At 49.1% G+C, this 12,182-nt stretch overlaps 1 protein-coding gene across 2 annotated transcripts in view; it reads left to right on the top strand.

The window, feature by feature from the left end:
- Positions 1-2,922: 2,922 nt before the first annotated feature.
- The window catches only part of LOC142495796 (zinc finger protein 92 homolog), a 234,605-nt gene continuing 225,345 nt past the window's right edge, over positions 2,923-12,182 (top strand). For both annotated transcript variants that reach the window (XR_012801816.1, XM_075601768.1), the window contains exons 1-2: positions 2,923-3,013; positions 8,954-9,017. The gene's annotated coding sequence lies outside the window, so the exon portion shown is untranslated. The remainder of the gene's footprint in view (positions 3,014-8,953; positions 9,018-12,182) is intronic.

The raw sequence follows: 12,182 nt of genomic DNA on the forward strand, positions 1-12,182 counted from the left end.
GTCAGTCACTCAGTCTCTCAGTCACTCAGTCTCTCAGTCAGTCACTCAGTCACTCAGTCACTCAGTCTCTCAGTCAGTCACTCAGTCTCTCAGTCAGTCACTCAGTCACTCAGTCTCTCACTCAGTCTCTCACTCAGTCTCTCACTCAGTCTCTCACTCAGTCTCTCAGTCAGTCACTCAGTCTCTCAGTCAGTCACTCAGTCACTCAGTCAGTCACTCAGTCTCTCAGTCAGTCACTCAGTCTCTCAGTCAGTCACTCAGTCTCTCAGTCTCTCAGTCAGTCACTCAGTCTCTCAGTCTCTCAGTCTCTCAGTCTCTCAGTCTCTCAGTCTCTCAGTCTCTCAGTCTCTCAGTCAGTCTCTCAGTCTCTCAGTCAGTCACTCAGTCACACAGTCAGTCAGTCACTCAGTCAGTCAGTCAGTCACTCAGTCAGTCACTCAGTCTCTCAGTCAGTCACTCAGTCAGTCAGTCAGTCACTCAGTCAGTCACTCAGTCTCTCAGTCAGTCACTCAGTCTCTCAGTCAGTCACTCAGTCTCTCAGTCAGTCACTCAGTCTCTCAGTCACTCAGTCTCTCAGTCAGTCACTCAGTCACTCAGTCACTCAGTCACTCAGTCTCTCAGTCAGTCACTCAGTCTCTCAGTCAGTCACTCAGTCACTCAGTCTCTCACTCAGTCTCTCACTCAGTCTCTCACTCAGTCTCTCACTCAGTCTCTCAGTCAGTCACTCAGTCTCTCAGTCAGTCACTCAGTCTCTCAGTCAGTCACTCAGTCAGTCACTCAGTCTCTCAGTCAGTCACTCAGTCTCTCAGTCAGTCACTCAGTCTCTCAGTCTCTCAGTCTCTCAGTCAGTCACTCAGTCTCTCAGTCTCTCAGTCTCTCAGTCTCTCAGTCTCTCAGTCTCTCAGTCTCTCAGTCTCTCAGTCTCTCAGTCACTCAGTCACTCAGTCACTCAGTCACTCAGTCACTCAGTCACTCAGTCACTCAGTCACTCAGTCTCTCAGTCTCTCAGTCTCTCAGTCTCTCAGTCACTCTGTCACTCTGTCACTCAGTCTCTCACTCAGTCTCTCAGTCAGTCACTCAGTCTCTCAGTCAGTCACTCAGTCTCTCAGTCAGTCACTCAGTCTCTCAGTCAGTCACTCAGTCTCTCAGTCAGTCACTCAGTCTCTCAGTCAGTCTCTCAGTCAGTCACTCAGTCTGTCAGTCTCTCAGTCAGTCACTCAGTCTCTCACTCAGTCTTTCAGTCACTCAGTCAGTCACTCAGTCAGTCTCTGTCACTCAGTCTCTCAGTCAGTCTCTCAGTCTCTCAGTCAGTCACTCAGTCACACAGTCAGTCAGTCACTCAGTCAGTCAGTCAGTCAGTCAGTCAGTCACTCACTCAGTCTCTCAGTCAGTCACTCAGTCTCTCAGTCAGTCACTCAGTCTCTCAGTCAGTCATTCAGTCTCTCAGTCTCTCAGTTAGTCTCTCAGTTAGTCTCTCACTCAGTCACTCAGTCAGTCACTCAGTCTCTCAGTCAGTCACTCAGTCAGTCACTCAGTCAGTCACTCAGTCAGTCACTCAGTCAGTCACTCAGTCAGTCAGTCTCTCAGTCACTCTGTCACTCAGTCAGTCACTCAGTCTCTCAGTCAGTCACTCAGTCTCTCAGTCAGTCACTCAGTCTCTCAGTCAGTCACTCAGTCTCTCAGTCAGTCACTCAGTCTCTCAGTCAGTCACTCAGTCTCTCAGTCAGTCACTCAGTCTCTCAGTCAGTCACTCAGTCTCTGTCAGTCACTCAGTCAGTCTCTCAGTCAGTCACTCAGTCTGTCAGTCTCTCAGTCAGTCACTCAGTCTCTCACTCAGTCTTTCAGTCACTCAGTCAGTCACTCAGTCAGTCTCTGTCACTCAGTCTCTCAGTCAGTCTCTCAGTCTCTCAGTCAGTCACTCAGTCACACAGTCAGTCAGTCACTCAGTCTCTCAGTCAGTCACTCAGTCTCTCAGTCAGTCATTCAGTCTCTCAGCCAGTCACTCAGTCAGTCACTCAGTCTCTCAGTTAGTCTCTCAGTTAGTCTCTCAGTCAGTCACTCAGTCAGTCACTCAGTCAGTCACTCAGTCAGTCACTCAGTCACTCAGTCAGTCACTCAGTCTCTCAGTCAGTCACTCAGTCTCTCAGTCAGTCACTCAGTCTCTCAGTCAGTCACTCAGTCTCTCAGTCAGTCACTCAGTCTCTCAGTCACTCAGTCTCTCAGTCAGTCACTCAGTCACTCAGTCTCTCAGTCAGTCACTCAGTCTCTCAGTCAGTCACTCAGTCACTCAGTCTCTCACTCAGTCTCTCACTCAGTCTCTCACTCAGTCTCTCACTCAGTCTCTCAGTCAGTCACTCACTCAGTCTCTCAGTCAGTCACTCAGTCACTCAGTCAGTCTCTCAGTCAGTCACTCAGTCTCTCAGTCAGTCACTCAGTCTCTCAGTCAGTCACTCAGTCTCTCAGTCAGTCACTCAGTCTCTCAGTCAGTCACTCAGTCTCTCAGTCAGTCACTCAGTCTCTCAGTCAGTCTCTCAGTCAGTCACTCAGTCTCTCAGTCAGTCACTCAGTCTCTCAGTCAGTCACTCAGTCACTCAGTCTCTCACTCAGTCTCTCACTCAGTCTCTCACTCAGTCTCTCACTCAGTCTCTCAGTCAGTCACTCAGTCTCTCAGTCAGTCACTCAGTCTCTCAGTCAGTCACTCAGTCAGTCACTCAGTCTCTCAGTCAGTCACTCAGTCTCTCAGTCAGTCACTCAGTCTCTCAGTCAGTCACTCAGTCTCTCAGTCAGTCACTCAGTCTCTCAGTCAGTCTCTCAGTCAGTCACTCAGTCTCTCAGTCAGTCACTCAGTCTCTCAGTCAGTCTCTCAGTCTCTCAGTCACTCAGTCTCTCAGTTTTATATGTTTTATTTAAAAAATTGGTAAAAAAAAACAAATTGTCTTTTCTCTCCAGCTGTCCGATTTCGAGGCTGGTTCGATTTGAAACTGTTTTAAGATACTTCAAGTTCAAGATGCAGGTAAACCATTTATCGCACAGGGTGATTATAAAAGGGATGATATTGCCTGAAAACTGGGCATTATTACAAAGTTAAAAATGGGATGTTGGGGTTTAAATGATGGAGTATAACAAGGCAGTTTGGAGGACAGCAGGATGGTGGGTTGTATATGAATAGGTAAATCATGGCAGGAGGCCCACAGGATGTTGGGGTGTTATGGAGGGGTATAATCAGGCAGCAAGGAGGACAGTAGGAGGTCAGTCACTCAGTCTCTCTGTCACTCAGTCAGTCAGTCAGTCAGTCAGTCAGTCAGTCACTCAGTCAGTCACTCAGTCACTCAGTCAGTCACTCAGTCAGTCACTCAGTCTCTCAGTCAGTCTCTCAGTCAGTCTCTCAGTCAGTCACTCAGTCTCTCAGTAAGTCAGTCAGTCACTCAGTCTCTGTCAGTCACTCAGTCTCTGTCAGTCACTCAGTCTCTGTCAGTCACTCATGCTCAGTCAGTCTCTCAGTCAGTCAGTCAGTCACTCAGTCACTCAGTCACTCAGTCAGTCTCTCAGTCAGTCACTCAGTCTCTCAGTCTCTCAGTCACTCAGTCTCTCAGTCAGTCACTCAGTCTCTCAGTCAGTCACTCAGTCTCTCAGTCTCTCAGTCAGTCAGTCTCTCAGTCAGTCACTCAGTCACTCAGTCTCTCAGTCTCTCAGTCTCTGTCAGTCACTCAGTCTCTGTCAGTCACTCAGTCTCTGTCAGTCACTCAGTCTCTCAGTCTCTCAGTCACTCAGTCTCTGTCAGTAACTCAGTCTCTGTCAGTAACTCAGTCTCTGTCAGTAACTCAGTCTCTCAGTCAGTCACTCAGTCTCTGTCACTCAGTCTCTCAGTCAGTCACTCAGTCTCTGTCAGTCACTCAGTCTCTGTCAGTCACTCAGTCTCTGTCAGTCACTCAGTCTCTGTCAGTCACTCAGTCTCTGTCAGTCACTCAGTCTCTGTCAGTCACTCAGTCTCTGTCAGTCACTCAGTCTCTGTCAGTCACTCAGTCTCTGTCAGTCACTCAGTCTCTGTCAGTCACTCAGTCTCTGTCAGTCACTCAGTCTCTGTCAGTCACTCAGTCTCTGTCAGTCACTCAGTCTCTGTCAGTCACTCAGTCTCTGTCAGTCACTCAGTCTCTCAGTCAGTCACTCAGTCTCTGTCACTCAGTCTCTCAGTCAGTCACTCAGTCACTCAGTCTGTCAGTCACTCAGTCTCTGTCAGTCACTCAGTCTCTGTCAGTCACTCAGTCTCTGTCAGTCACTCAGTCTCTGTCAGTCACTCAGTCTCAGTCAGTCACTCAGTCTCTCAGTCAGTCACTCAGTCTCTCAGTCAGTCACTCAGTCTCTGTCAGTCACTCAGTCAGTCTCTCAGTCAGTCACTCAGTCTGTCAGTCTCTCAGTCACTCAGTCAGTCACTGTCTCTCAGTCAGTCACTCAGTCAGTCACTCAGTCTCTGTCAGTCACTCAGTCTCTGTCAGTCACTCAGTCTCTGTCAGTCACTCAGTCTCTGTCAGTCACTCAGTCTCTGTCAGTCACTCAGTCTCTGTCAGTCACTCAGTCTCTCAGTCACTCAGTCTCTCAGTCTCTCAGTCTCTCAGTCAGTCTCTCAGTCAGTCACTCAGTCTCTCAGTCAGTTACTCAGTCTCTGTCACTCAGTCTCTCAGTCAGTCACTCAGTCTCTGTCACTCAGTCTCTCAGTCAGTCACTCAGTCACTCAGTCTGTCAGTCACTCAGTCTCTGTCAGTCACTCAGTCTCTGTCAGTCACTCAGTCTCTGTCAGTCACTCAGTCTCTGTCAGTCACTCAGTCTCTGTCAGTCACTCAGTCTCTGTCAGTCACTCAGTCTCTGTCAGTCACTCAGTCTCTGTCAGTCACTCAGTCTCTGTCAGTCACTCAGTCTCTGTCAGTCACTCAGTCTCTGTCAGTCACTCAGTCTCTGTCAGTCACTCAGTCTCTCAGTCAGTCTCTCAGTCAGTCACTCAGTCAGTCACTCAGTCTCTGTCAGTCACTCAGTCAGTCTCTCAGTCTCTCAGTCAGTCACTCAGTCTCTCAGTCACTCAGTCAGTCACTGTCTCTCAGTCAGTCACTCAGTCAGTCACTGTCTCTCAGTCAGTCACTCAGTCAGTCACTCAGTCTCTGTCAGTCACTCAGTCTCTGTCAGTCACTCAGTCTCTGTCAGTCACTCAGTCTCTGTCAGTCACTCAGTCTCTGTCAGTCACTCAGTCTCTCAGTCACTCAGTCTCTCAGTCTCTCAGTCTCTCAGTCTCTCAGTCTCTCAGTCTCTGTCAGTAACTCAGTCTCTCAGTCAGTCTCTCAGTCAGTCACTCAGTCTCTCAGTCAGTTACTCAGTCTCTGTCACTCAGTCTCTCAGTCAGTCACTCAGTCACTCAGTCTGTCAGTCACTCAGTCTCTGTCAGTCACTCAGTCTCTGTCAGTCACTCAGTCTCTGTCAGTCACTCAGTCTCTGTCAGTCACTCAGTCTCTGTCAGTCACTCAGTCTCTGTCAGTCACTCAGTCTCAGTCAGTCACTCAGTCTCTCAGTCAGTCACTCAGTCTCTGTCAGTCACTCAGTCAGTCTCTCAGTCAGTCACTCAGTCTGTCAGTCTCTCAGTCAGTCACTCAGTCTGTCAGTCTCTCAGTCAGTCACTCAGTCTCTCACTCAGTCTTTCAGTCACTCAGTCAGTCACTCAGTCAGTCTCTGTCACTCAGTCTCTCAGTCAGTCTCTCAGTCTCTCAGTCAGTCAGTCAGTCAGTCACTCAGTCAGTCAGTCAGTCACTCAGTCAGTCACTCAGTCTCTCAGTCAGTCTCTCAGTCAGTCTCTCAGTCAGTCACTCAGTCAGTCAGTCAGTCACTCAGTCAGTCAGTCAGTCACTCAGTCAGTCACTCAGTCTCTCAGTCAGTCACTCAGTCTCTCAGTCAGTCACTCAGTCTCTCAGTCAGTCACTCAGTCTCTCAGTCAGTCACTCAGTCTCTCAGTCACTCAGTCTCTCAGTCAGTCACTCAGTCACTCAGTCACTCAGTCTCTCAGTCAGTCACTCAGTCTCTCAGTCAGTCACTCAGTCACTCAGTCTCTCACTCAGTCTCTCACTCAGTCTCTCACTCAGTCTCTCAGTCAGTCACTCAGTCTCTCAGTCAGTCACTCAGTCTCTCAGTCAGTCACTCAGTCAGTCACTCAGTCTCTCAGTCAGTCACTCAGTCTCTCAGTCAGTCACTCAGTCTCTCAGTCTCTCAGTCAGTCACTCAGTCTCTCAGTCTCTCAGTCTCTCAGTCTCTCAGTCTCTCAGTCTCTCAGTCAGTCTCTCAGTCTCTCAGTCAGTCACTCAGTCACACAGTCAGTCAGTCAGTCAGTCAGTCAGTCACTCAGTCAGTCACTCAGTCTCTCAGTCAGTCAGTCAGTCACTCAGTCAGTCAGTCAGTCACTTAGTCAGTCACTCAGTCTCTCAGTCAGTCACTCAGTCTCTCAGTCAGTCACTCAGTCTCTCAGTCAGTCACTCAGTCTCTCAGTCACTCAGTCTCTCAGTCAGTCACTCAGTCACTCAGTCACTCAGTCTCTCAGTCAGTCACTCAGTCTCTCAGTCAGTCACTCAGTCACTCAGTCTCTCACTCAGTCTCTCACTCAGTCTCTCACTCAGTCTCTCAGTCAGTCACTCAGTCTCTCAGTCAGTCACTCAGTCTCTCAGTCAGTCACTCAGTCAGTCACTCAGTCTCTCAGTCAGTCACTCAGTCTCTCAGTCAGTCACTCAGTCACTCAGTCTCTCACTCAGTCTCTCACTCAGTCTCTCACTCAGTCTCTCAGTCAGTCACTCAGTCTCTCAGTCAGTCACTCAGTCTCTCAGTCAGTCACTCAGTCAGTCTCTCAGTCTCTCAGTCAGTCACTCAGTCTCTCAGTCTCGCAGTCTCTCAGTCTCTCAGTCTCTCAGTCTCTCAGTCTCTCAGTCTCTCAGTCACTCAGTCACTCAGTCACTCAGTCACTCAGTCACTCAGTCACTCAGTCTCTCAGTCACTCTGTCACTCAGTCTCTCAGTCAGTCACTCAGTCTCTCAGTCAGTCACTCAGTCTCTCAGTCAGTCACTCAGTCTCTCAGTCAGTCACTCAGTCTCTCAGTCAGTCACTCAGTCTCTCAGTCAGTCACTCAGTCTGTCAGTCTCTCAGTCAGTCACTCAGTCTCTCACTCAGTCTTTCAGTCACTCAGTCAGTCACTCAGTCAGTCTCTGTCACTCAGTCTCTCAGTCAGTCTCTCAGTCTCTCAGTCAGTCACTCAGTCACACAGTCAGTCAGTCACTCAGTCAGTCAGTCAGTCAGTCAGTCAGTCAGTCAGTCACTCAGTCAGTCACTCAGTCAGTCACTCAGTCTCTCAGTCAGTCACTCAGTCTCTCAGTCAGTCATTCAGTCTCTCAGTCAGTCACTCAGTCTCTCAGTTAGTCTCTCACTCAGTCACTCAGTCAGTCACTCAGTCTCTCAGTTAGTCTCTCAGTCAGTCACTCAGTCAGTCACTCAGTCAGTCACTCAGTCAGTCACTCAGTCAGTCAGTCTCTCAGTCACTCTGTCACTCAGTCTCTCAGTCAGTCACTCAGTCTCTCAGTCAGTCACTCAGTCTCTCAGTCAGTCACTCAGTCTCTCAGTCAGTCACTCAGTCTCTCAGTCAGTCACTCAGTCTCTCAGTCAGTCACTCAGTCTCTCAGTCAGTCACTCAGTCTCTCAGTCAGTCACTCAGTCAGTCTCTCAGTCAGTCACTCAGTCTGTCAGTCTCTCAGTCAGTCACTCAGTCTCTCACTCAGTCTTTCAGTCACTCAGTCAGTCACTCAGTCAGTCTCTGTCACTCAGTCTCTCAGTCAGTCTCTCAGTCTCTCAGTCAGTCACTCAGTCACACAGTCAGTCAGTCACTCAGTCTCTCAGTCAGTCACTCAGTCTCTCAGTCAGTCATTCAGTCTCTCAGTCAGTCACTCAGTCAGTCACTCAGTCTCTCAGTTAGTCTCTCAGTTAGTCTCTCAGTCAGTCACTCAGTCAGTCACTCAGTCAGTCACTCAGTCAGTCACTCAGTCAGTCACTCAGTCAGTCACTCAGTCAGTCAGTCAGTCACTCAGTCAGTCACTCAGTCTCTCAGTCAGTCACTCAGTCTCTCAGTCAGTCACTCAGTCTCTCAGTCAGTCACTCAGTCTCTCAGTCAGTCACTCAGTCTCTCAGTCACTCAGTCTCTCAGTCAGTCACTCAGTCACTCAGTCTCTCAGTCAGTCACTCAGTCTCTCAGTCAGTCACTCAGTCACTCAGTCACTCAGTCTCTCACTCAGTCTCTCACTCAGTCTCTCACTCAGTCTCTCACTCAGTCTCTCACTCAGTCTCTCACTCAGTCTCTCACTCAGTCTCTCACTCAGTCTCTCAGTCAGTCACTCAGTCTCTCAGTCAGTCACTCAGTCTCTCAGTCAGTCACTCAGTCTCTCAGTCAGTCACTCAGTCTCTCAGTCAGTCACTCAGTCTCTCAGTCAGTCACTCAGTCTCTCAGTCAGTCTCTCAGTCAGTCACTCAGTCTCTCAGTCAGTCACTCAGTCTCTCAGTCAGTCACTCAGTCACTCAGTCTCTCACTCAGTCTCTCACTCAGTCTCTCACTCAGTCTCTCACTCAGTCTCTCACTCAGTCTCTCAGTCAGTCACTCAGTCTCTCAGTCAGTCACTCAGTCTCTCAGTCAGTCACTCAGTCAGTCACTCAGTCTCTCAGTCAGTCACTCAGTCTCTCAGTCAGTCACTCAGTCTCTCAGTCAGTCACTCAGTCTCTCAGTCAGTCACTCAGTCTCTCACTCAGTCTCTCAGTCAGTCACTCAGTCTCTCAGTCAGTCACTCAGTCTCTCAGTCAGTCTCTCAGTCTCTCAGTCACTCAGTCTCTCAGTTTTATATGTTTTATTAAAAAAATTGGTAAAAAAAAACAAATTGTCTTTTCTCTCCAGCTGTCCGATTTCGAGGCTGGTTCGATTTGAAACTGTTTTAAGATACTTCAAGTTCAAGATGCAGGTAAACCATTTATCGCACAGGGTGATTATAAAAGGGATGATATTGCCTGAAAACTGGGCATTATTACAAAGTTAAAAATGGGATGTTGGGGTTTAAATGATGGAGTATAACAAGGCAGTTTGGAGGACAGCAGGATGGTGGGTTGTATATGAATAGGTAAATCATGGCAGGAGGCCCACAGGATGTTGGGGTGTTATGGAGGGGTATAATCAGGCAGCAAGGAGGACAGTAGGAGGTCAGTCACTCAGTCTCTCTGTCACTCAGTCAGTCAGTCAGTCAGTCAGTCAGTCACTCAGTCAGTCACTCAGTCACTCAGTCAGTCACTCAGTCAGTCACTCAGTCTCTCAGTCAGTCTCTCAGTCAGTCTCTCAGTCAGTCACTCAGTCTCTCAGTCAGTCAGTCAGTCACTCAGTCTCTGTCAGTCACTCAGTCTCTGTCAGTCACTCAGTCTCTGTCAGTCACTCATGCTCAGTCAGTCTCTCAGTCAGTCAGTCAGTCACTCAGTCACTCAGTCACTCAGTCAGTCTCTCAGTCAGTCACTCAGTCTCTCAGTCTCTCAGTCACTCAGTCTCTCAGTCAGTCACTCAGTCTCTCAGTCAGTCACTCAGTCTCTCAGTCTCTCAGTCAGTCAGTCTCTCAGTCAGTCACTCAGTCACTCAGTCTCTCAGTCTCTCAGTCTCTGTCAGTCACTCAGTCTCTGTCAGTCACTCAGTCTCTGTCAGTCACTCAGTCACTCAGTCTCTCAGTCTCTCAGTCACTCAGTCTCTGTCAGTAACTCAGTCTCTGTCAGTAACTCAGTCTCTGTCAGTAACTCAGTCTCTCAGTCAGTCACTCAGTCTCTGTCACTCAGTCTCTCAGTCAGTCACTCAGTCTCTGTCAGTCACTCAGTCTCTGTCAGTCACTCAGTCTCTGTCAGTCACTCAGTCTCTGTCAGTCACTCAGTCTCTGTCAGTCACTCAGTCTCTGTCAGTCACTCAGTCTCTGTCAGTCACTCAGTCTCTGTCAGTCACTCAGTCTCTGTCAGTCACTCAGTCTCTCAGTCAGTCACTCAGTCTCTGTCAGTCACTCAGTCAGTCTCTCAGTCTCTCAGTCAGTCACTGTCTCTCAGTCAGTCACTCAGTCAGTCACTCAGTCTCTGTCAGTCACTCAGTCTCTGTCAGTCACTCAGTCTCTGTCAGTCACTCAGTCTCTGTCAGTCACTCAGTCTCTCTCAGTCACTCAGTCTCTCAGTCACTCAGTCTCTCAGTCTCTCAGTCTCTGTCAGTAACTCAGTCTCTCAGTCAGTCTCTCAGTCAGTCTCTCAGTCAGTCACTCAGTCTCTCAGTCAGTTACTCAGTCTCTGTCACTCAGTCTCTCAGTCAGTCACTCAGTCACTCAGTCTGTCAGTCACTCAGTCTCTGTCAGTCACTCAGTCTCTGTCAGTCACTCAGTCTCTGTCAGTCACTCAGTCTCTGTCAGTCACTCAGTCTCTGTCAGTCACTCAGTCTCTGTCAGTCACTCAGTCTCTGTCAGTCACTCAGTCTCTGTCAGTCACTCAGTCTCTGTCAGTCACTCAGTCTCTGTCAGTCACTCAGTCTCTCAGTCAGTCTCTCAGTCAGTCACTCAGTCAGTCACTCAGTCTCTGTCAGTCACTCAGTCAGTCTCTCAGTCTCTCAGTCAGTCACTCAGTCTCTCAGTCACTCAGTCAGTCACTGTCTCTCAGTCAGTCACTCAGTCAGTCACTCAGTCTCTGTCAGTCACTCAGTCTCTGTCAGTCACTCAGTCTCTGTCAGTCACTCAGTCTCTGTCAGTCACTCAGTCTCTGTCAGTCACTCAGTCTCTCAGTCACTCAGTCTCTCAGTCTCTCAGTCTCTGTCAGTAACTCAGTCTCTCAGTCAGTCTCTCAGTCAGTCACTCAGTCTCTCAGTCAGTTACTCAGTCTCTGTCACTCAGTCTCTCAGTCAGTCACTCAGTCACTCAGTCTGTCAGTCACTCAGTCTCTGTCAGTCACTCAGTCTCTGTCAGTCACTCAGTCTCTGTCAGTCACTCAGTCTCTGTCAGTCACTCAGTCTCTGTCAGTCACTCAGTCTCTGTCAGTCACTCAGTCTCTGTCAGTCACTCAGTCTCTGTCAGTCACTCAGTCTCTCAGTCAGTCTCTCAGTCAGTCACTCAGTCTCTCAGTCAGTCACTCAGTCTCTCAGTCAGTCACTCAGTCTCTCAGTCAGTCTCTCAGTCAGTCACTCAGTCTCTCAGTCAGTCACTCAGTCTCTCAGTCAGTCACTCAGTCTCTCAGTCAGTCTCTCAGTCAGTCACTCAGTCTCTCAGTCAGTCTCTCAGTCAGTCACTCAGTCAGTCTCTCAGTCACTCAGTCACTCAGTCTCTCAGTCAGTCACTCAGTCAGTCACTCAGTCTCTCAGTCAGTCACTCAGTCTCTCAGTCAGTCTCTCAGTCAGTCACTCAGTCTCTCAGTCAGTCACTCAGTCTCTCAGTCAGTCTCTCAGTCACTCAGTCTCTCAGTCAGTCACTCAGTCAGTCTCTCAGTCAGTCACTCAGTCAGTCTCTCAGTCAGTCACTCAGTCAGTCTCTCAGTCAGTCACTCAGTCTCTCAGTCAGTCACTCACTCAGTCACTCAGTCAGTCACTCAGTCACTCTGTCAGTCACTCAGTCTCTGTCAGTCACTCAGTCAGTCACTCAGTCTCTGTCAGTCACTCAGTCTCTGTCAGTCACTCAGTCTCTGTCAGTCACTCAGTCTCTGTCAGTCACTCAGTCTCTGTCAGTCACTCAGTCTCTGTCAGTCACTCAGTCAGTCTCTCAGTCAGTCTCTCAGTCAGTCACTCAGTCAGTCACTCAGTTAGTCACTCAGTCAGTCACTCAGTCTCTCAGTCAGTCACTCAGTCTCTCAGTCAGTCACTCACTCAGTCACTCAGTCTCTCAGTCAGTCACTCAGTCACTCTGTCAGTCACTCAGTCTCTGTCAGTCACTCAGTCAGTCACTCAGTCTCTGTCAGTCACTCAGTCTCTGTCAGTCACTCAGTCTCTGTCAGTCACTCAGTCACTCAGTCAGTCTCTCAGTCAGTCACTCAGTCAGTCAGTCAGTCAGTCACTCAGTCTCTCAGTCAGTCACTCAGTCTCTCAGTCAGTCACTCAGTCTCTCAGTCAGTCACTCAGTCTCTGTCAGTCACTCAGT

The sequence above is a fragment of the Ascaphus truei genome, chromosome 5 (assembly GCF_040206685.1).
Source record: "Ascaphus truei isolate aAscTru1 chromosome 5, aAscTru1.hap1, whole genome shotgun sequence".
NCBI lineage: Eukaryota > Metazoa > Chordata > Amphibia > Anura > Ascaphidae > Ascaphus > Ascaphus truei.